Source organism: Nyctibius grandis, chromosome 2 (assembly GCF_013368605.1).
Source record: "Nyctibius grandis isolate bNycGra1 chromosome 2, bNycGra1.pri, whole genome shotgun sequence".
Lineage (NCBI taxonomy): Eukaryota > Metazoa > Chordata > Aves > Nyctibiiformes > Nyctibiidae > Nyctibius > Nyctibius grandis.
In genome coordinates this window covers 8556132-8579460 of record NC_090659.1, presented here as the reverse complement: position 1 = coordinate 8579460, position 23329 = coordinate 8556132, and positions in this window count along the sequence as shown.

The following is a 23329-nucleotide window of genomic DNA, read 5'->3' as shown; positions in this document are numbered from 1 at the left end:
ACTTTGTTGGTAAATTTGTGCTGAATGTTCCCAGTCACGTTGTCTTTTGTGTGCCTGGAGATGGCTCTGGTAGGATGCTTTCTTGAAGATGAATGTGAGGTTTACCTGCTTTCAGCAACAAGGAACTTCTCCCTTGCCATCACCTTTCAAAAATGACAGACAGCAGCTTTGCAATGTTATCCAGTCAAATTCTCAGCACCTTTGAAGGCATCCCATTGGGCTGCAGGTTATGCTCAGAGACTTGGAAGACATAGATTTTACATTATCAGAAGAGCCATGGCAGTGACATTAGTGTCTCAGCCTTTTCAGTGTTGTCACTATGTGTACTGCCCCATTGACCAGTAAGCCCACAGGTTCCTTAGTCTTTCTTTTGCTGTCAGTTTCCAGGAATGTCTTCATTTTAACAGTGCTCCCTTTTAACTCAGTGAAGTAGTATCGACTTGTGTAGACAGCAGTAACAACTTGGGAATGACCAGCAGTCACTTTCCTAGAAATCTCACTCTACAAGTGCAGAAATAGCACACTAGCTTGAGACCTCTCAAAGAAAAGTATGCAACTAATGGCGTCTAAAATCTTGTCACTCAAAGGCAGTCTAAGACTCTAGTTTAAGGGCTTCATACAAATAGAAAAATTGTTTAGGTTGCTGCCATGAAGACATACACAGCTGAGAGATTGATGACAGATGTCATGAAGCTAATGAAAATTTCCCATGAAAAGGAATTTATTTGATCATTTTGATGACATGGGTCAGAGCATTTTGATTTTTGCCACCCAAGGCAGCCACATGAAGTTTCATGGATATTCATGCCAGATGTCCTTCCAACCATATACTCCAAATGACTTCTACACTGTGTTTGAGTAGGTAGGAGATCCCAATGTAGCGACATCTGTCAGCAGTAATCTCTGCAGGTTAATCCCTTTCCTTCCACTCCCACCAACGATATATTCTATGTTTATGTTATCTGTATTGAAACATGTTCACATATGAATTGATCTAATGCCAGCATGTTTAAATATAGAACGTAGTAAGAGCAAGCCAATATAGAATTTACTTTGTTTGAAGCATTGTGTTTTGTTTCCCATCTGCTATGCATTCCATTGGCAGTGTGTTCCTAGGCCAGCAGTACTCTGTGAGGGTAAAGGGCGACAGTCTTTGCAGCTCTTGCCCACTCATCCTTTGTCATTTTGAGTAAATGCTTTCTTTGCTTCTTAGTTATTTCAAAGTAATATATTCCAACTGAAAGACTAAGGAAGTTAATAAACATTTATTTAGCTGGCCCCTAAGCCAGACAGATTAACAGCCTAAAATGCCAGGCTTTACTGAACATACAGTCCCATCTGAGACATCCATCACTTTAACATCTCAAAATTAAGAACAGGTGTCCTATTCACAGAAAGATAATGTGTAAAATCATGGGACATCTCCAAGCCTCGCTAAGAACAAGAGAGGCTGTGGGGTTGATCTTTTCAGATTGAGGAAAAGAAGGATTTTAATTATTTTTGCTTGATTCGGTCCCCTTAGCAACAATTACTGTTCGGGGTTTTCTGCTACTTCTGAGTCTTTTATTCTGACACACAATATGTGTGTCCACACCCTTTAAGCTAAATAAGAGAAAGCAGGCAACAGATTGGTCAGTATTTCTTTCCAGCTAATACAAAAACCCACAAAAGTCAATCGAAGGACAGAGACAGAGGCACCACCAAAAAGAGAGGAGATACAGAAATACATCCTTCAGTTGATGAAAGACAGACAACTCTGTCAGAAAGTGTTGTGCATTGTTTCTACATAATAGGAAAACTAGAATGACAGCCCAGCCACGCACATAGAGCAACTCTGCCAACAGTGATTTTCCTCTTGCATAAGCCTTTTATGGGCCCTTTTTTTCTTATGTCATATTGTAGGAACCGGTACTTCTCAGTGCTGCTTACCTTCCCTCTGCACACAACCTGCTGCTCCACTGCAAAAAACAAATAAGGGCTTCTTCCAATACCATTCTATACCAGAAGAAAAAAAAACACTGCATGATCTAGCCAGCCAAAGTGTTGAGAAAGGCAAGTTTTGTCATCACAGAGCAGAGAGAAAACAATGATGACACATCTGGCCCCAAGCTCTGACTATGCAGTATCCTTCTGCTTTCACTAAGGCCTAGGAGAGGGCTTTTAAACCTTTCACAGACTAAACCACTATTATGGTTTTCCTCATAGTTAGGATACCTGCCTAACTCAAACATCTTTCCCCAGCAGCAGGGAAGAAGGGAAAGGGAACAGGTACTGCAGGGCTTGGGAGCTCACTCTATTAATGATCGGAGTCACTTGGACAAAAAGGTGCTGTATGAGGCTGCTCTATCAATAATTCCTCTTTAGACAATTTTGCAATTGTCTGTTCTGAAAAAATGCCAACTTTTCCAGTTTACAATTTAGGCCTAAAAACGTTTACATAGGTCTGCGACATGTTCAATATCTGCCTATATACTTATCACTTTTAGGCCTGCTCTCTGCAAGTTAACAACAGTGTTGAAGTTCACACCGTTCTGTTGTGCAATTTAGAGTTGAGAGTACTTAAGCAAAGCTTTCTCCAGATCACTTTCATAGAAAAAGGAAACAAGTAGAAAAAGTCTCCACCTGCCTTTGCAGCATTCAGTAAAACTGTTGTTTCACCAGAGCTGTTATTTAAGTTGAAGTATGGAATTTGCACTTAAAAAGAACCAGACAATGATGAAAAGAAAGAACTGCATAACAAATAGAATTATGTTTATTCAACATACCAAGAAGTTAAGAAAGTGCTGTGCCTGATTTGTACAAAAGTTACTGCTGTTATGAAACACTAAAATGTCAAACATCATTACATGACAAATCAAAATTCCTTCAATAAATTCACTGCTGATTACCTTAGGGACAAACTAGAACTGCTGCTTAATGGTTCATTTTTAAGATATTGGTCAAGGAAATGAAGTTTCTGTGCATGCTGGCTGTATTAAGGTTCCTGAAAACACTAAAGGGAAGAAGCCATATAGTAAGGTGTTCAAGACTGCCTGCTGAATGTTTCAGGCATCTTACCCCTGGGAAATAAATCTACATTTAAGAAAATGAGGTCATTTGTGGCATGAGGTCACACTGTGTAGAATACCTTTACAACTAAACTCAAAAGAATGAAGGAAGATTTGCTGCATTTCTGTAGTGCTGGATAAGAGTACGAATACCAGATCAGAGCTCCTTAGAAGTTATGAATTCCTCAGTTATCTTCCATTAAAATAAGGAGCTACTTGCCCATATCTTGAATCAAACCAATCATTTTATATTCCATCTGCCAGATATTTGATTAAAACAACATGAAAAACTGTCTATGAGGTACATTTCCTATGATAACAAGCTAAAAGGAAAGCCACCGAAGAACAAAAAAGTTGTTGAGGTATACATATCTGCAGTTTTCAAACAGATTTTGCTGCACCCATCTTCAAAATGGATCACATAATGAACAGTTTGTTGAAACGCATGTAAAGCCTCCAACTGAGAGTTATGAACTACTTTCTGACCTCTCCTGAAGATTGTGAAATCTTGTTTGAAGATGTCAGACATATTAACACAAAAAGTATTTGATTGCTAAGCAGAGCAGAAATGACAACCAAAAGGAGAAGGACTGTTAAGGAAATCAAGTTGATGAATTCCTTCAATTCAAAAGCAGAAGGTTTAATTCAACAGCAAGAAAAACAATACTGAGCTTGTAGTTGGCTTCATGTTCTTTTACATTATTAGTTTCCCCAATACTTGTGTACTGGTGCAAGAAAGGTGACGAATGTGCAATAAAAGGTGAAACTCATTCACTATGATCTAAAAGGTTGGACTGGGATATATAATTAGAGTCTTTTTTTTTTAATCGCTAATGTAACTTCCAGTAAGATACTTTTCCTTAGATTAGAAAAGTCTGTAAACTTCCAACAGCTTTATATCATCAACAAAGCAACAGTCTAAAATGCAACTATTCATTTTCAAAATAATGTTCTTACACAATTCTTCTATTTCTTTTTTATTACAAGAACCAAATTCTACGGCAAGATTTTATTTTCAGTGATGGTTCCATGCTGAAATCACACACATGGGGCTGGATAGAATACTTTGGTACATCAGAGAAGAGAGATTGAAGACAGAATATGACACACAGGTTCCTAGATTAGAACCTATCTGAGTTATCGGAGTGCCCCTTTGAATTACAACGTCCTTGTTTTGAGGTGTTCTGGCTTTTGGAGAGGAGAGTTTTCTCTAGAAAGCTGGTTTTGTGAAAAATTTATCAATTCTTTGAGGTAGGGTTGCTGTGGAATTTTATTTTTTGCTGCTGCCTAAAAGTTACATCCATCTTCACCAATGCAACTAAAGCATAAGTAGACATACTCATATACACTAGTACTAGTTACAGAGATTTAGATGTGACAAGACTGCTCAAGTTGTTACAAATAGGTACCTAGGAAACTGCTAAAGCTATTATCTACACTGGCTAGCCAGCAACAGCAAAGGTATGGCTTTTCATTCTGCAGTCATAATACACAGTTAACTGTGTGAACAATGGATTTAACCTGAAGAGTTTTGCAACCCCACTTCGTAAAAAGGACAATCTCTTTGTTCTCAGAACTATACAGAAAACATCAATATGCCTTGAGTGTGTACGAACAAAAAAAACTGAGTTACTCACCTTGAGACCAGTCGGTAATCAGAGGACAAAAGATGAAGCTCAACATTTCCCAAATGGTAAAAAATAAAGTGTTGATCTTATTCTTTAAAATACATTGTGTTTGAAAATAGGACAGAAAAACGCTTTTAAAACTTTGTCTCCCAAGAAAACGTGTCTCATTCCTTCATTTCCAAAGGGATTACCTTCAAAATGTAAGACATCTTTGACAGACCTTGTTCTCATTTACTGAAAACAAATGGAAGAGGAAGCAAAGAGGGTGAAGGACAGAGATGCCTTACATTACATACAACTGATATTTTTGCTAACACAAGTTCACCTGAAAAATACTTTGTTTTCATACTTTCTTCCCCAAGATGATGTTCCTGATATGGAAAGAGTAGCAACTGAGGATGTGTCAGCTACCAACCACCTGCAACTTGAAGTTCTTCGGAGAATACTGTCAATGAATGGATAATTACCCGCTTCTCTGCGCGCGTGTGTATCTGTACTTATCTTGCCCCTGCCCTTAAAAAAATCTATATATTTTTCTTGAAGTTATCAGATCTACCTAGAAAATCCTAAGCACTGGAAAACTAACATAAAAATATCAGTGTGGCATTGAATAACAGTTACCAAGCAAATGTTCATTCAGTCTGGTTTCCTAACTTCCTGTTTCCCACTTATAGCACAATAATTTACTATATAATACAGGATAACTTGCTGCACCACAATCTTTCTTCCCCTGTATTTCCTCTTCTATAGACTAAGAGGTTAACCACAAGAAATGGTGCATTCTGAAAATGAAATACCAGTAAAATGTGAAAGCTTGCAGCAAAATTAGTAGCATCTGAGAGGAAAAAAAAATATTCTCTCCATTGTTAAAGATGAAATATCTTTCTGAAAATGGCAGATTTTAAGTTCGTGGTATATTTTTTCTCCTATGGTTGCAATTTATTTTCCTTCCCATGGAAAAGAAAAAAGTTCGTACTGAAGCTGACTTAGCACTCAACACTTCACTCAGGTTCATTTCTATTACTGCATCTAATAAAGTGACTCTCCCCTTTAAGAGAAGAAAAGTCTAAGATCCAGCCAAATCCTGTTCTATCATTTTTCTTCACAGCTCTTGAAAACCTGATGCAGACAAAAATTTAGAGAATTGAGGTAAGGTTTAGACAAATCTCAAAGCAAAGACTTGGAACAGAACAGTACAGCTACTGCATTTCTGTGCGTTTTCCTTCTGTCTTACAGCAACGAAAACATCAGAGAGAAAATGACTAAGCTACAGAAGGGCCAGCTGGTCTGGAAGAAGATAAGCATGTCAGGGTAGGTTATGTGACCCTGGGGAGAGGCACAGAAGTGAGAGATCAGCCCCCTCATCTCTGAATCAGAGCAACATCTCCTCTCTTGCCTTCTAATAAAAAAAAAAAAAAAGGCTGTAATATTTCAGAAGAATGAGAAAGAAGGAGTAGGTTCACTCTATTATAAAAGTCTACATTTAAGAACAAAAGTAAAACTCCAGCCTTACTCATCAATTTTGAAACACTTGAAGTAAGTGTAAGAACCAGAAGACAGCAAGCATTTGCCAGATGACCTCAGTCTTTGTGCATATACTAAGGATATGTGATCTTTCTGCCTTAGCAACCAAATGTGACAGCTCCAGAGCAAATAGGCGTTTGGTTTACTTGCATTTATGTGCTAATAGTCAAAGAGATGAGACCATCCTAACCCCACAAGTTCTTTCTTCCAACTTTCATTAATCTGTTTTTTATTAAAGACACATTTCATTTATAATTCTACCTGAAATGTCTCATTAACTACCATTCAGAAACTCTAAACAACCCAAGAGGGTGGTTAGGAAAAGAATAAGTCATCTTAAAGCAGAAAAGGCAGCTAAAAAAAAAAGGGAAATGCCAACTGAGAATTTCAATATACCTGAAGTGTTCCAGAAGTGCAGAATTGGAAGGCATTCAAGTCGGAATTCAGTCTTTTCATAAGCCAATATTTTAACAATGTCATTACAATCAAATCACTGCATAATCACAAAGGCAGTGTTTCCAAGCAAGTTTCCTACATGCAATTCTCAGAAGACCTGTCCCGAACATGCAGGAATAAAAGCAAGATGCAGGAAATGTTTCAATTAGGCTGCTACTCTATTAACTTAACCCATCTGGGAAACACTAGCAATAACTTATTCAGTATTAATCATCATTCATTAATTGTTTTACCTAGTAAAGGGCTGTCTTCAGTCAGCAGCCCTTCCCAGCTGGTCCACAATGTGTTGTGGACACCCAAATTGTCCTCCTTTCAAGTAGGTTAAAGGGCTGCAAAAGAGTTGTCTCCTCAAAGCTCCAACTTTGTTTCACTTCCTTAGAGCATTTCTAAGCACTCATTCATATGTCACAGATATGACCTAACTTCCCAAAATCATACTGAATCTCTGAGCTGCTAGGGAGGAACAGCAGGAAGAAGAAGGAGGAGGAGAAGGAAGAAAGAACATTTATCCAAGTTCACTATAAAGGAAAGTGTTTTGCCAGGTGCTCTTTCACCAAAAAGCTGATTGTCAGAACTGACAGAAAAGCCAAAAATTATCTGACACTCAAGCCATCGAAAACTTGCTAGCCAGAGTGGCAAGGTTCCCTGAACACAGCAATCCAAAGTTACTACAATCCACTTAATTACCAAGCATCCGCCATTCATCAGTTCAAGCAGTTGCAAAATACCACCATTTTTCTCTAGAAGAGCTTTGCTTCCCCTCCTTGTCAACATGCACACAGACAAGTTAATAGAAATAAAATAAGGAAGAAAGAAACCGCAATCAAGCCATGGAATATGTGTGTGTGTATAATTACCTACATATATTTACTATGGAGAGCCTTAAAAAATAACACAGGCAGGAGTCATCAGTATTCTCCCAACAGCAACGACACACCGCAGAGTTGGAGCTTGAGTCACTCAGGCAGTTAACAGCACAGTAGTACACATGCAAAGTTTTAAGAGCCATAAGCCTTGTTTTAAAGTTAAGAGCATACATGGAAGCTTAAGAAAATATGCCAAGTTTATTGGAAAAATATAAGTGTATTAATGTTAAAAGTCTGTACAGGTACTTGTCTGTCTCCCAGAAAGCTGAAAAGCATCAAGTTAGCAAACTTTAGCACACCTCTTCCAAAATCCATTATATGTGAAAACGTAGCATTATTAAGGTAACTTTTAAATTAGGAAGTGCTATGGCTCGATATGGAAGAATTGCAATGAAGGTATCTGTTGTTTTGTAATCAGCTACCCGTGATCTCTAAGATCTAAGGAGAATTGGAGTGGAGGAGTTAAAGGTTTCATCCAACTGTGAGGCTTTGATCTGTTAAAAAAGCTTTTTAGAGCCAAATCTGAAAAGAATCAGTTTCAGTCTGCTTTTCTTTGTTCATCCTTGTTCTGTTGCCTACAAAACCTGTGCATGCTAGAATTGTGATGGATTTGACTGAAAAGTCTTTCTTTTACCAAACATTTCTATTGTATTATCTTGGATGGAAACCTGCTGTATAAAACATTATTATATAACAAAGCTTGACATCTTTAGCACTCTAAGGTTTCTTTCTTAATATGATTATGTACTTGCAGAACAAAGATGATCATAGAATCATAGAATGGTTTGGGTTGGAAGGGACCTTAAAGATCATTAGTTCCAACCCCACCCCTGCCATGGGCAGGGACACCTTCCGCTAGACCAGCTTGCTCAAAGCCCCATCCACCCTGGCCTTGAACACTTCTAGGGAGGGGGCATCCACCACTCCTCTGAGCAACCTGTTCCAGTGCCTCACTACCCTCACAGTAAAGAATTTCTTCCTAATATCTCATGTAAATCTACCCTCTCTCAGTTTAAAATTGTTCCCCCTTGTCCTATCACTACATGCCCTTGTAAAAAGTCCCTCTCAAGCTTTCCTGTAGGCCCCCTTCAGGTACTAGAAGGCTGCTAGAAGATCTCCCTGGAGCCTTCTCTTCTTCAGGCTGAACAACCCCTACTCTCTCAGCCTGTCTTCACAGGAGAGGTGCTCCAGCCCTCTGGTCATCTTCATGGCCCTCACCTGGACTCACGCCAACAGCTCCATGTCCTTCTTATGTTGGGGGCCCCAGAGCAGTACTCCAGGTGGGGTGTCACGAGAGTGGAACAGAGGGCGAGAATCACCTCCCTCGACCTGCTGGTCGTGCTTCTTTTGATGCAGCCCAGAATATGGTGACAGATAAAAGAAGGAATTAACCGCAATATTTTAGTTGGCTTGGTTATTTTTTTCCTCCTTTGGCCGCACTAGATTCTGAAGTGTTTCACTATGTGAAGTCACCAATAGGTTGTCAATCAAATTTCTAAAAAAAAAAAAAGTCCCGTCTGTTACCATAATTTTCAATCTGCTGCTTTGTTTCTTTTGCTCCCCAAAAAAATGAGGATTCTTTAAAAGAAATTTGAGTCTAGACTCTCAAATGATCTAGCAATACCTAATATCCTTATATTCAAGCTACACTTAAGCTACTATGAACCTCTTGGTTTCTGTATTTGAAATACTATTTTTTTAAGAAAAAAAAACAAACAAAAAAACCAGGATTATCACATGCTGGTGACATTATACTGCTTCTGGAGAAGAAGTGGTGATTAGAAGATTATCTAGCTTGCTAAAATATTCTGACCCTTAAAATAGTAAGGCTGAGTTTAAATAGATGTGGAGAAATAGCAAATGTCGTAGCTTCTACTCATAAGCTCCAAATCACTGCCCATTATCAACATTAATTCCCTGCAAAATTGAACCAGAAAGATTTCTTGACATTTAAAAAGACTTCATAGTCTGGACAGCTTAGTGGTCAAGATGCAAGGCTAATAGTTTTCCAAATAGCAAAAGAGAGTCTCAGAAGTGTTTTATTTCATGGAGCTAAACCTTGCTTTTATGAGTACGAGGCTTATGCAAGAGAGTAGGGTAATACAGAAGAAATATAAGACAACTGCAGCTTCTGCAGAATGGAGGAGGAGGGAAATTCTGAATCTACAAGTTCCAAAACAAGGCAGGCCACTGAGGGGAAAATGGATCAGAAAACAGCAATAGAACAATGCAAGGACTGAACCCTGTTGTTAAAGCTGTTGAGTTTGTAAGTTCTGTATCATATCCTTTAGAAATACGCCTTTGATTTTGTACCAAAGCGTGATACCCTACAATAGAGAATAAGTTAGTCTGAAGGCATATTCCATCAGACAAATGCCTACCACAACAGGCATAACTAGCTGGCCATGTAATACATAGATTTCCTTTCCTTAGTGGACAATCCAATTGTTAGTTTCAAACTTCCTCTGACTATTGCAATGCTATCCCTGCCTCTCTTCCCTCCCAAACTGTAATCAACTCATGTCATTAGCTGGTTAGTAATATATCCTTTTGTATTTACTGACCTTGCATAGCTTTCCTTGAGCCTGTATTATTCACTCCCATTTTCATCTCTCTCCTCCCCTGCCAAGTTCTCAGACTAATACTATTCTTATAATTAAGGTATCTGTCCAGATCTCTAACTTTAGTTAACATTAGTGACAAATTCTCAGGTTCTATTTGTATTTCAGCATTTTCTTGTTCAGCACAGTTGCTATGTCTCTCAATGAAAGTAATTAAAAAAAAAAGTTAAAAAGGTAATAAAGAGTTAGGAAAGAATTAGCTTTATACCTAAAGAGAAGCCAGTGAAGGAGGAGCAGGGAAAATCTGAAGTGACAGGATATTATTTCAATTAATGAATAAGGACAATATGAAGCTGCTCTTAAAATAATACAGAAGCGCCCAGAAACATTTCAGCACTCTTTTTGAGCTTCAAGGAATGTTACAAATCAAAGAATACATACTGAGACAATCCTACAGGGTAAACACAATAACAAGAATATGAACTATGAAAAAACAGACTTAGAAAACTTGGGTCTGTTATCATTTTACTAGTTTAATTCTGTAACCTGTTTATATTTACCAGGGACAGCAGATAACTACAGAAAATGATTACAAGTCCTCATGTTACATCTCCATGTTTCTTCTGCCATTCTAACCTCTCTCCTTAATCAAATATATATATACTTGAATAATTATCTCAGCAGCCCAACTAGATTCCATATATTGCAGCCTAAATTATTGGAAGAGTTTAAAAATTTTATTACTTGATTAAAACATATCTTAATTCCATCAAATATAACTCCAAGGTTACAAGCTTTGAGGGAAGAGAAGAAATAAGACAATGAAAGAGGAAAAGAAAAGTCTGTTGATTGAAATTCCTCAGCAATAGCTCAGAAGAAAGTTGTTACTGTAGAAAATCGCTGTGGAAATCATTCAGCCTTGTACATTGTGGGGAAAGTCATGGAGCACAACACAAGCTGTCAGAGGGACAGCAGGGGACAAGTTGCAATCAACTTTCTTCCCTGCAACCTCCAACAGAGACTGAATGGAAGTGGAGGGTTAAGCTATAAAACTTCACCGATGCTTTCCATGGGTAAAGCACCTCTAGTTTTTCATGCACTAGTTTACTGACAGGAAGAGAGGTATAGAGAAATTAAGTCATTCTGTTTTGGGGTGGTCCTACATCGGGGAATCTAACTTGAGATACCACAGTGTTGAGCCTTTAGAAGCTCATGGGTTTCATTACATCCTAGAACCCTAACTATTACCAAAAAGGAACTGCTAAGTACCAGTGCATGTTTGTTTTTTTTTGTTGTTGTTGCTTTGTTGGGGGTTTTTTGTGATTTTTTTTTTGTGATTGCACATTGTTGGAATTGAATGAAAAAAAAAAAGAAACGTACTATAAGAAACGCAAGTCCAACTTGGTAAGTCTGCAATGCACCTTAGTGTCTTGGTTATGTATAGGAAAATGTACTAGCTTGGGCCAGAAAGTTAAGTTTTCTATACTTCTACTGTACAATGCAGGCACATGCATCATAATTTCAGCTGGAAAAGATAAATTCTAAGCAAATCTTGTAGAAAAATTATTCTTAAATGTATGAATTAGCCGAAGTGTTACAAAGCCAAATAAAAAGACATCTGTTGAAAGATAACTGTGTGCCAATGATTTGAGTAACCTTCTAAAACACTTGGGGCTTGTCTGTAAGAAATAATGAAGCAAATGAAGCCCAGTGCCATCAAAAACTTGCCTGTATTCAATATGTGTCATCTCACACAAACTACTCTAGAGGAAAAGTATAGTTAAGTATAAAGTTTAACAAGCTCACATGATGCTATTTACACCATCCCATGATGTTACACTGCACTGAAGGGAAAGGCTTATACCTTAAAGATTAATAAAAATCAGGAGTTTCTGTTGTGAACCAACTGTGCTGTAAAATCTTTTTACAAAGTCTTATATCTATATGAATATGTGGACTTCAAGTGGGTCTTATTTTATGCCCTCTACATTTTAACCACAACAGAACTAGTTGCAGTGGACAACAAATATTTAACATGTTGCTTTATCAGAGGCTTTTCATGGGAAATAACTTAAAGTAATTTATTTAATAAGACTGCCATGATAGCCAATAATGTTTCAACAGGAAGGTTGCTCTTTGGACTAATTAAAATTAAAGCTTTTGAGACCCTCGAAAATACATCAGAGGGGAGGGGAAAGAGCACAAAGTATGAGAGACAAAGGGTCCTTCTGAGGTTGTTTACTAAAGGTAATTCGATCGAATGTTGAGCTCTACTAATGAACTCGTATATCTTGCATATTAAATAATATGACAGAATAACTCTGGGAATACAGAGTCCTTGGTTGTTGCACCACATAAAGAACTGATCTTATAAAGGTCCCAACACTTCCTCTACACATTGTGACTTCGTAAGTTGTATTGGATCTGGCTGAAATGGAGTTAATTTTCCCCACAGCAGCCCTCATAGTGCTGTGCTTTGTATTGGTAGCTAGAAGGGTGTTGATAACACCCCAGTGCACAGCATCAAGGCTGTCTCCGCTACATTCCCCCCCTCACCCAGTAGGCTGAGGGTGGGCAAGGGGAGGGGACATAGGACAGCTGACCCAAACCAACCAAAGAGATATTCCATACTATACGACACCTGCTCAACACTAAAAGCTAAGAGAAAGGAGAAGGAGGGGGTGGCATTCATTATTATGATGTTTGTCTTTCAGAGCAACCACTACACATACTGAAGGCCTACTTCCCACGAAGTGGCCGGACATCGCCTTCTGATGGGAAGTAGAGAATAAATCTTTTGTTTTCCTTTGTTTACATCCATGGCCTCTGCTTATGCTTTATTAAACTGCCTTTATCTTGACCCATGAGATTTTTTCCATCTTATTTTCTTTCCCCCCTGTCCTGCTGAGGAGGGGAGTGACAGCAGCTTGGTAGGCACTTGGCATCCAGCTAAGGTCAACCCACCACATAAGTGTATGTTCCTACTATTTTTTCCTAACCACGTTTGACCACTCTGGACATAGCAGTAAGTTTTATTTTTAAAAATGTAATATGTGTTCCCTTTAGTAAGTATATTTTACTGTAGATATAGTACAGAACATTTGCCTTAAGATTTAAGTATAGACTTTATTTTTGTTTCTACTTGTATTAGGTGCTTTTTAAAAAAAAAGTCAGTGACAACAGGGTTAAATAGAAAAAAAATCTGAAAATCATTTAAAATTATATCTATGTGTAAAAATGAGGACTTTGCTGCTACAGTCATCAACAGCTTTCAGGCCAAAAGGCACTGTTCCAATGCACTTATGGTAGGTTTCCCTAACTTAAGGGAACACAAAACACATTCTGATCTTGCCTGATCCCACATGCTCTAAATACCTCACCCCTATACAGGAAAGTTTGGAAAAAAAAAAAAAAAAAAAAAAGAAGTTTACATAGTCATTTGTTTCATTCTGTGATTCTATTATCACACAGATAAGTACATATCAGAATGCATACATGGGACTGAAAATGATGAAGGCTTAAGCAAGATCCTGATGGCATAAACCTCCCATATCAACAATTGTTTCTACTCCAACTCAGGTAATATTTCCTCTTATAAAGGTGGGAAAGGGGAGGAGGAGGAGGAAGAGAATATAATTATTGAGTTTCACCCATCATAATCAGTATAACATTCAATCTCAGATAATGAAAAGGCCCTAAACTGTTGTTTAGAAACACAATGATTTTTTAATCAGTCATCTTCTTATTTTCTGCCAAAGAAATAATTAAAAAAGTAATTCTGAAGTTCTGTCTTCTCTTTTATGATTGTCTAAAAAGGAGGAATATCTATAATATAACATATAAAGAGTACAATGTTTACATTATGTATTATTTTTCTTCTCTATACGTAATTATATTTCACAGTTAGTTAATATTTTAGTAGCCTGTGCTACTATTTTTTAAAAAAATTGAGGCTTCCTCAAAAAAAAAGTGAAAGAGAAGCAATAGTATTTAATGCCTCAAACAAATAAGCATCTGCTTGAACTGAGAATTTAAGAACTGTAAAGATAAAAAAGCTGTTTTAAAAACATTTCCGGATCATTTGAAAATTGAATTTGTCAGGTGATATTAAAAAATGTATAATATTAACTGTTCCATTGAACATTAACTGCTTCATTGAAAACTTGAAGTGATTCCTCTAGCAGTCTATTTAGAACAGAACTCCAGCATTAGAGGCACTATATGTATTTATAATAAAAATAGCTCCAAATCAGAGACTTTATTGTCTGCTGAAAAGTCAGCCAGATACTTTTTGTTTTCCTTCACTTTTTCCATTTAATTTTACTTAAAAAACAGGAAAAATAAGTTTTAATCTTGCCTCCAAAATTAAAGACTTCCAGTCTGCTCTTTCCTCAAAATACATATTTTGAACACAGAGTTTAAAGGGGTAGTATTCCTCTTCAAATTGTAAAAGCATTTTTTTCTTCTTAATATTTTAGGCACCTGAAGTTCCTAAGAAATATTTTTCCTAGTCAAACTTTATAATCAGAGTGATAGATTTTTCCATAAATTTCCTACCTCCAACTTTTTCCAGACTTTTGTATTCACCTTCCACATCTTTTTTCAAATACAGGAAAGGAAAGGAGGAAAAGCAAAAGCTGTTGCTGGCAAAAATTTGAAGGTCAAAAGAAGAGCAAGTTTCGATAAGTTAATTTCTGACTTACAAAGTGAAAAAAAATTTTATGTGCTCTACTGTTTCTACATGCTTTCTCCCCCAAAACAACTAATTCCTTCTGTCAATACACGATACACCTATTTCAAACAATTACCAAATTATATATTACAGATCCACTTAAATATTTATTTTGGTTTGAAAAGTTATTACACAGATCAGTTAACTGTCTTATTTCTCCAAAAGTATCTTTCCACTTTACTTGATCCATTTCAAGTCACTGGCATTCAAGTAAAATCAATTAAGGAATTTGTGAGAGCAACAGGAAAACATTTTCTTAAGATTGTTCAGGATATTTTTTTTTTTATTTCCCAGGAACTTTATTTCTGAAGAGTCTACAAGATGCCTCTGTTGGTTTGCTGAAGCAGTAACACACTGGAAAAACATTCCGCTACCACAAGCCCTAGTTCTAAACAGTGCATGATTTTTATGCAATGGTCAAGTCAATATTGCTTCGCTTCCTCTAGATCATGATGGCTGCATTCTGCTGTCATAATGTACTGGATGCTGCATGTTTTCTGCCACAATATCTTGAGCTACCATTTCCTACACCTGCCTTTAAAGTTCATTGGCTACATAAGACACACATCACACAACTATACAGGCGAGACTGACATGTTCAGCCCATTGCAATCACTCCATTGTAACAACAGTCATGGTATATTTAGAGACTGACAGAAGCATGGTTAAAGAAATGGTGATGGACTAGCCACTTTTTGTAATTAATTTGTCCCAAAGTGGCTTTTGTAACCTATTTTTAGTCCATGCCTCAAAACTGTAATGTGCTTAAATAGGGCATTAGGAGAAATGTGTTTGCCTAGTCACTCACAGAAAAACATTCTGTTATAAAAATTATATGAAGGAAGAAGGCAGCACAACTGAAGGAAAAAAGAATAAAACCTCCAAAAAACTTACACCAAGGAAAATTCATAAATGCTCATTCTTGATGCCTTAAAAGCACATCCAGTATATTTACTACGTTCATATTTTGAAACAAGGCAATGAAGGAAATGCAACAACTTTACTAGAGGCTTGACTGTTATTATGTTACAAGGTACAGATAGCTTACTAATATGCACTCTGGAATGAAATATATACTTAATGGAAATTTTCTAGAGGAAAAAAATATACCTTTTGTGATTAGTTATGATTTCTAAAGTTCAGAAGTAATTTGTATGTCATCTAGGACATCAAATACCTCTGATTTTACACAATTTGTAAGAACTACTCTGGGATACCAAATCCTAAAGCAGAATGTGGCTCACAAATAGTTACCAGAATTTCAGAAATTCACAACATTTAAACTACCCCAACCCATCCTCCAGCAAATGCTTGGTTGAAACAATATAGCTGTAAGTGTCTATAACATCTGAGCAGCAAAGAGAAAAAAAAGGAATTTCAATAAAGAATATTAGAAAACCTCCACATTGTCCCTACTATAAATCCCACACTCCTTGTTAGACAGACAAATGCTCTTGATCTACCTACTGGCCAAGAACCATCTGTTCACCCCTCCTGCTCACTCCCCCTCTCCTTTTTTTTTTTAAAAAAAAAACAAAAACAAAAACAACCCTTGCTTTTCAACCAAATGTCTTTGATGCTACATCTATATAATTAGCACAAGCTAAGAGTAGCAGGAAACATGACATTTATTACACAACTGAAAAAGCATGAGCAGTAGGCTTTCATAAATGACCAAAACCAGTTCTTGTATAGCGTTCAATTGAGTCCATTATGGACACAATAAAAGGTCAAGATCTGGTGCAAACAGACACGTGGTCCAGCTGTATGGAGCAGCTAACTGTTATAAGCCTATTTCAGAAACCTTTATTGCCTCAAGAAGGTCATTAACTGAAAAATGGAATAAGTCAAGGAAATTTGACTCTTTCTAAAGTTTAAATTCTGTCTTAATAAAGTCCTCCTTCTTTCTGCCACACATTTAGAGTACAATCTAAAGAAGCTGTGCCTGTTTATAGTGTAAGAGTTGAAAAAATGAGGAGGTATTTTCTCCATTCACAGGGAAAGCTAGTTTGTCCATTCCTATAGTATTGAAGGTACATCATCTATGCCATTTCACATTTTAGTGGGCTTCAGTAGGAATGCCTGGGCAAAACTGATAAATAGCTGATAAAGTTATCCAGACAGCTGCAGCTGAATTTCTAAAATCTTCTGTGACTGTTACATAAAAATCAGGGACTTGGTGTAGCATTTATCATTAATGATATGTCGTTCAAGTTACGTGGGATATTGACTTGCTTGAATGCTTCTAGTTCAATAAAAAGAAGAAAGCTATAGGAAACAAAAAAGCATGAAGAATGATCTCGATAAACCAGGAATCTGTTAAGAAATTTCAGGTTATTTTCTTAGTTTTTCCTGTTACCTCTTCTCAAGCCACTCTAACCATGACAAGAATGTTGATATATTAATGTGTATGTATATTCATTAATAATCTAGCAAATAAAATCACTATAAATATCACTGACAGATACTCTACAAAAAGTTTTGTCTGAATATTGAAAAAAAGGAAATTTACAAGGCATGCATTTCAAATGTCAAATTATTAGTATACTCATGGGATACCTGATTTTAAAAGATATAATGCAACCAGACAGTAGACAGTTAGGTGCTGTATGCTCATTGACAGCATGCGCAAAGCAAATTACAAGAATCAGATCAAGAACCACAGAAACTCAGAGCTGAAGTATATTCACAAAAACATTTGTCAAATCACTCTTGGTAAACACACTAATTTTAAAAAAAGTTTCCAAAACTTTTCCAAAAGAGGGAGGGGTGTGCATGTGCAGAAACAAAAGTCATCTGAGGACTTATTTGTCAGCTCTAGCTGAAAATTATGCCTTTGCTTTGGAGTATACATTGAATTTTTGCATCTCACTGAAAGACACTGATTTTGCCTTGCTTTATGTCACAGTACCAAATAATGATCTGACTGAGTTGTAATGAGGTAAAATATTTTTTTAAAGCTGTGTTGCCAGCTAATGGCTTTCAGGATTTTGGTGGTTGGGAGGGTCGGGTTTTTTAATTATTTTTTCATTGGAGTTTTTTTTAAAGTTTTTCACTTCATGGACTGAAGGCTTGAGTAAAGTTCTACCTAAAAGTAGATCTAACTCTCAGTACCTAAAAATATGTTTTTAACAGAATTTAGGTCCAAACCAAATTGTAATAAAGTAAAATCCCCATTTAGCTGTCTAAATCAAAGGGCACCTACACTTGTATTTTGAGACTTTGTATGCCCTAGGTGCCTAGAAATCTGTTCCTGGTCTCATCTAGAAGTCCCCTAGAGCTTTGTAGGCACACATCTACACTCTCAGATTAGTTCCCCACTGCACTCCCCAATACTGGGTCCCTGATCATTCAGATTGAATAAGTGTTAGTTACTGTTTCTAGACATATCTAGGATGAGATCCTCATGATAATCTGATCCAGGGAATACTCCATGAAGGCTATAGAGACACTCTACTACAAGTTCTGACTCACTCAGCCTTACATGGTCCACAGGTATTATTCCAGAAGGTCTTCCACCCTCAAACACTCCCATATACATCATGCATATGGGAGTCCAGCAGAGGGCTATGAAGATGATTGGGGACTGGAGCATCTCTCTTATGATGAGAGGCTGAGGGAGCTGGGTCTGTTAAGCCTGGAGAAGAGATGAGAGGGGATCTCATCAATACTTACAAACACCTTAGGGACGGGTGTCAAAAGGATGAAGCCAGACTTTTCTCAGTGGTACCCAGTGACAGGACAAGGGGCAAGAGGCACAAACTGAAACACAGGAAGTTCCATCTGAACATGAGGAGAAATTTCTTTGCTTTGAGGGTGGCAGAGCACTGGAACAGGCTTCCCAGAGAGGTTATGGAATCTCCATCTCTGGAGATATTCAAAACCCACCTGGACATGACTCTGTGCAATGTGCTGTAGGTGAACCTGCTTTAGCAGGGGGTTGGACTAGATGGTCTGCAGAGGTCCCTTCTAACTTTTACCATTCTGTGATGCTACATTGCAAGTGATCAATACATATCTTCACTATGCTGCAGGACTACACTTCTGGGTTGTATACAGCCCTCAGACAATATCAGGCACTGTGAACTAAAAATAAAAAAGGCAAAAACATACTTGCACATAATGGAGATGTTTTAGGCCCATCAGGTACCACTTGAGGCTGAGAGGAGACCTAGAATCAAGTCATAGTTAGCAAAACTACAGCCTGAAGCTCATCCTGAGCAGTGCTGCCATAATCCAGTTTGCCTGGGAGCCAAGGATCAAATCCTGGAGCATGTCTATTGAGCAGAACAGATACATCACAGAGTGCTTCTCATATCCAAGCTAGGAAAAAAAAACCAAACCAAAACCCACAACAAAAAAAACACCAAACCACCCCACTTGAGAAAAACAGATCCATCATCTTTGTCTTCTGAAACACTGCATTCACTCATCTTGCTCAGAGCACCCCAACCATTTCCAGAAGGGACAAGTTATATGAGGGGTTGGACTGGGCTGCTGGCAGCCCTGACTGTGAAGGAATGGAGCTATGTCCTTGAAATGGTTAAACCTGAGAGTGAAGAGGAATTTAGCAAGAAAACAGGATGTGAGAAAAACAAGATACGGAGCGATATTCCAGCTGCCAACTATGGACTTGTGGCCGCGCGTGACAGCCAATCAGTGGTTGTTGTTGGGTGCGTGAACAGCGAGTGCAACCAATCATAAAGCTAGCCAGTGAGAGGGGGAAGATATAAAAAACGGAGTAAAATAAACACAGGCACTTTTTTTGCTTTTGCTCTTGCTTTGCTGCCTGCTTGAAACTATCCTCCTGTCTCCTGTTTTTATTTGATTGCCGTGACAAATATAACGACAGTTATACAGTAAAGTCATGGCTTTTTCCTCATTTTTTTTTTTGAGTGATGATGATGACAGTTAAGCATTATACATTTACCTCATGGTTAGTACATGCTCCAGGGAAGTATGGCAAGTATTCAGTCCCCCCGCCGCCCACCCTCAGTCTGAAAAGGTTCAAACCTGCACCTTTCAACAGTTATTTTCTTATCTACCACCTTATTAGTGATTAAGTTTTAAACTACCACTTTCTAGAATACACTTCTGATCCACTTTTACAGCAACTCCTTTGTGTATATGCCCTGCTCTCCAACTACATATGTGGTACCCAGCTTTTCATTTTTAAATATATTCAACAGAAGAGCATTTTTGTGTTTTCATGACCTTACTTGGGTTTCTATTCTTTTTATTTTTTTCAGTTTCTGACTTCTCAGTTAATTTCAGAAAGGATAACTCTATTTCCAGCTTTTACTACTCAAACTTGTCTGTTTTACTGAAATCTTAAATTGTGCAAATAAAACAATTGGAGCTTCCTGGTGAAATTCCCCAACAGGGAGATGCTGTGCTTTGCCAGTGTAGTTAAAAAAAAAAAAAAAAAAAAAAGCGTGGAGAACTGCAGAAAGTTCTCAGGTGCCAGGGAAGAACTGGCCATCAGTAGCAGGATGCAACACAGAAATCAGTTGCCCAGTTTGAAGGCTGGAGATACTCTGTTGCAGCCCTCTTAAGCATCAGAGACAGCCAGAGTCTTTCACTTTACGTACCTAATTGACATTGACTTTCAATTAAAGCTACAGTTGATAAAGTAAAAAAAGGTCAACAAAACCTGAAAACATTTATATGCTTTTTTCTTCCTGCTTTTTTGAGTGTACAGAGGGACGTATGTGTCTTCCCACAAGGGAAAGCCTAGAATGATTCTGAATGATGCATTAGCTAAGAGTTATTAGCAAAATTCAGCCTATATCATAGCACTGGTTTCACATTAGGGGAAAACAGAAAGAAGAAAATTCATACTACTGATTTTACCTTTAAAGCCTGATTAAAAATATATAAAAGACTAAAGAGGTAATTTTATAGGCATTGAATGAATTAAAGGGGGTGAGTTGGTGTGTGTGTTTTTTTTTTTTGTTTGGTTGGGTTTTTTTAAGGTATAAAGACCTGTATTAAAAAGAATAACACATTGTATCAGGTCATCATTTGTTCTTGTTAAGAAAGTATCACTTTACTGGGGAGAGAAATGGAAGGAAAAAAAAAAAATCATCTCTACCCTAAGAAGTTCCTAAGTGGTTCATGGTTTTATGTAATGTTTAATACTCGGCCCATGTATTTGCAATGTTAATTTATTTCACTATCAGAATTTGCTAAGTAGGGATGCTAGACTGTCTAACTTCTACTGTGTACTTCAAGCTATGCTCATAATCAACTGTGAAGTTGTCCGAAGAAGAAAAATCTTACAGGCTTATTTTCCGTTTAGTGAACTGTAAGCAATACAAATATTAAACAGACTTTGCATCTTAAGTGTATCATGAACAAAGATTCAAAACACTTGAAAGAAAACTGGACAAAACAGCACAATGGCTTTGAATGCTACATAAGAACTTCTTTGTTTGTTTTCTCCAAATAAATTATTTTCTTTAAGTCAGACTAGGAAAAATATAAAACATGGTGAAATTCTTAAATAAGAAATAAAAGTAAGTCTCAGACACACTCTAAGAGATCTTTCATTTATATTATCATGTTGCACTAAAAGAATACCTTATAGATATTTTTATAGGTCATCATGTGAGCAGACAAATCCTAAACATTTGCAAATCACCAACAGCAGAACAAAGAATGCTTGGCATAAAATGCCAAACCCAATTAGAGAGTGTACATCTTTTAGTGAAGAACTCAGAAGAGGAGAAAAAAAAAAATACAAATTTCAGTAGAAGTCCTTGAAATCCTCTCCTGAATATTAACTCCCAGAAATTGCAATTGGTGACATCTTCTGTCTAGATTTACTGTGACATTAATTTATATGAAACTGAAGTTAAAAAAATAATTAAAAAAAAAGTCAAATTGGAATTCCAGATGCAGCAATTCACCAATAGAGGCAGAGATTTTAATGTGTTATAAGTACCCATAGCTTTAAGCTTCTCTGACCCTTTTTGATTTGAAGTTTCTTTTACTACCAGCTATTATATCACCCGGGTTGGAAAAATGTTCTTTTGTAGGCAGTGGGCAGAATGCTGATGATGTAAATCATGATTATGTAGAAGCAGGTTGTAATTACTGACTTTTAAAAATAGAACCAGCTAAATCCCCCATGACCTTTTCAAGCCAGTGGAAGCTGCTGAAGGAGATATCTTCATAGTTAGAGTAATTAGGAAGCTTGGGGATATGAATATCTCTGGAGGGTTATCTTCATTTTATATTGTGCTATTTATACTGCAAGTTTTTATGCAACTAATAATTCCTTTCTTGTGCATCATGATGTGTCAGCTATTAGATTGCTATAAGGAGAGAGAAAGAGAGGGGAAAACAACCCACAAAGTAAGTGGACTAGAAAGCATGGACCTCCAGTATCTAGTGAGACTAAATCTTCCACTGTTACTATCCAGGCAGAGAGTTTTAGTGAGTTACCTCCACAGCTCCCAGTCTGGCATCAAACCAAGTCAATAAATAAACTAGTTAATGAAATACTGTATTTTTCGGTGTTCTTTATAAGTCACAAGGTAAGACTACTCTGCAATGAGGAAAGGAAAGTGTTAAGTCACCAGTAAAAATGTAACAGCAGGGAAATGGATAAAAGCCCCAACTTCATGAACAAAAAGATAATACCATGGACCTTTCAAGAGACTATTCTTATTTGGAAATCTCTTTTAGAAAGCAATTTGTGATTCTTTGAAAATCTGTAGTTTCCCAGCTTAAATCTGTTTTTGTTACCTAATTATTCCTACTTGTTTTAATGCAAACAGATTCCTTAAATTCTCTCCCTGGTGTTTATTTGTTTGTTTTTTTTTTTAAAAAAAAGAACCCACCCCAAAAAACAAACTATGAAAAGTTCTAGATGCACTATTATTAATACAGCCACACCTCTCCCTCAAAGTCAACCTCACTTCCCCCATCCCTCTTCTGTAGCTAGAGTTCTTTCTTTTCTAAAAGAAGTGTGTCTCTCTACATTTGAGAATTCCCTGTGATGTTCATGCACTCTACAACATCTTGGGCATCTGTCTATGCAACCATACTTTTAATTCTTTGTGTTGAATATCTAGATAGACATATCATTGCCAGAATTGAACAGATCGCTGTTCTGTTTTCAAAAGCATTTCTAGTTTGCAGAAACATAAGAAAGCTCAACAGGATTCACGTTACTACAAATACAAAAGTCCTGTGTTAATATGGCCTTGCACTAATTAGGAATTTGGGAAATCTGTGAGGAGGAAGCAGAGAGCTTCCCCCTAAACCTGCCAATAGAAAAAAAAAAAAAAAGTGTCCCTGGTCAGATTTAGAATTATTGAGAACAAGGTAATAATTCAGTGTCACTGAATGAAAGCATACAAAAAAAAAATGAAGAAAATTATTTTCATATTGGAGAATAAAAAAACAAAATCCAATACACCCTTCCTCTATTACTTGGGGTAAAAAGGAGGTTCCATAGGAAGTTCTGAAGCAGCACACAGCCTTCTTGAATAACAGCTCACTATAA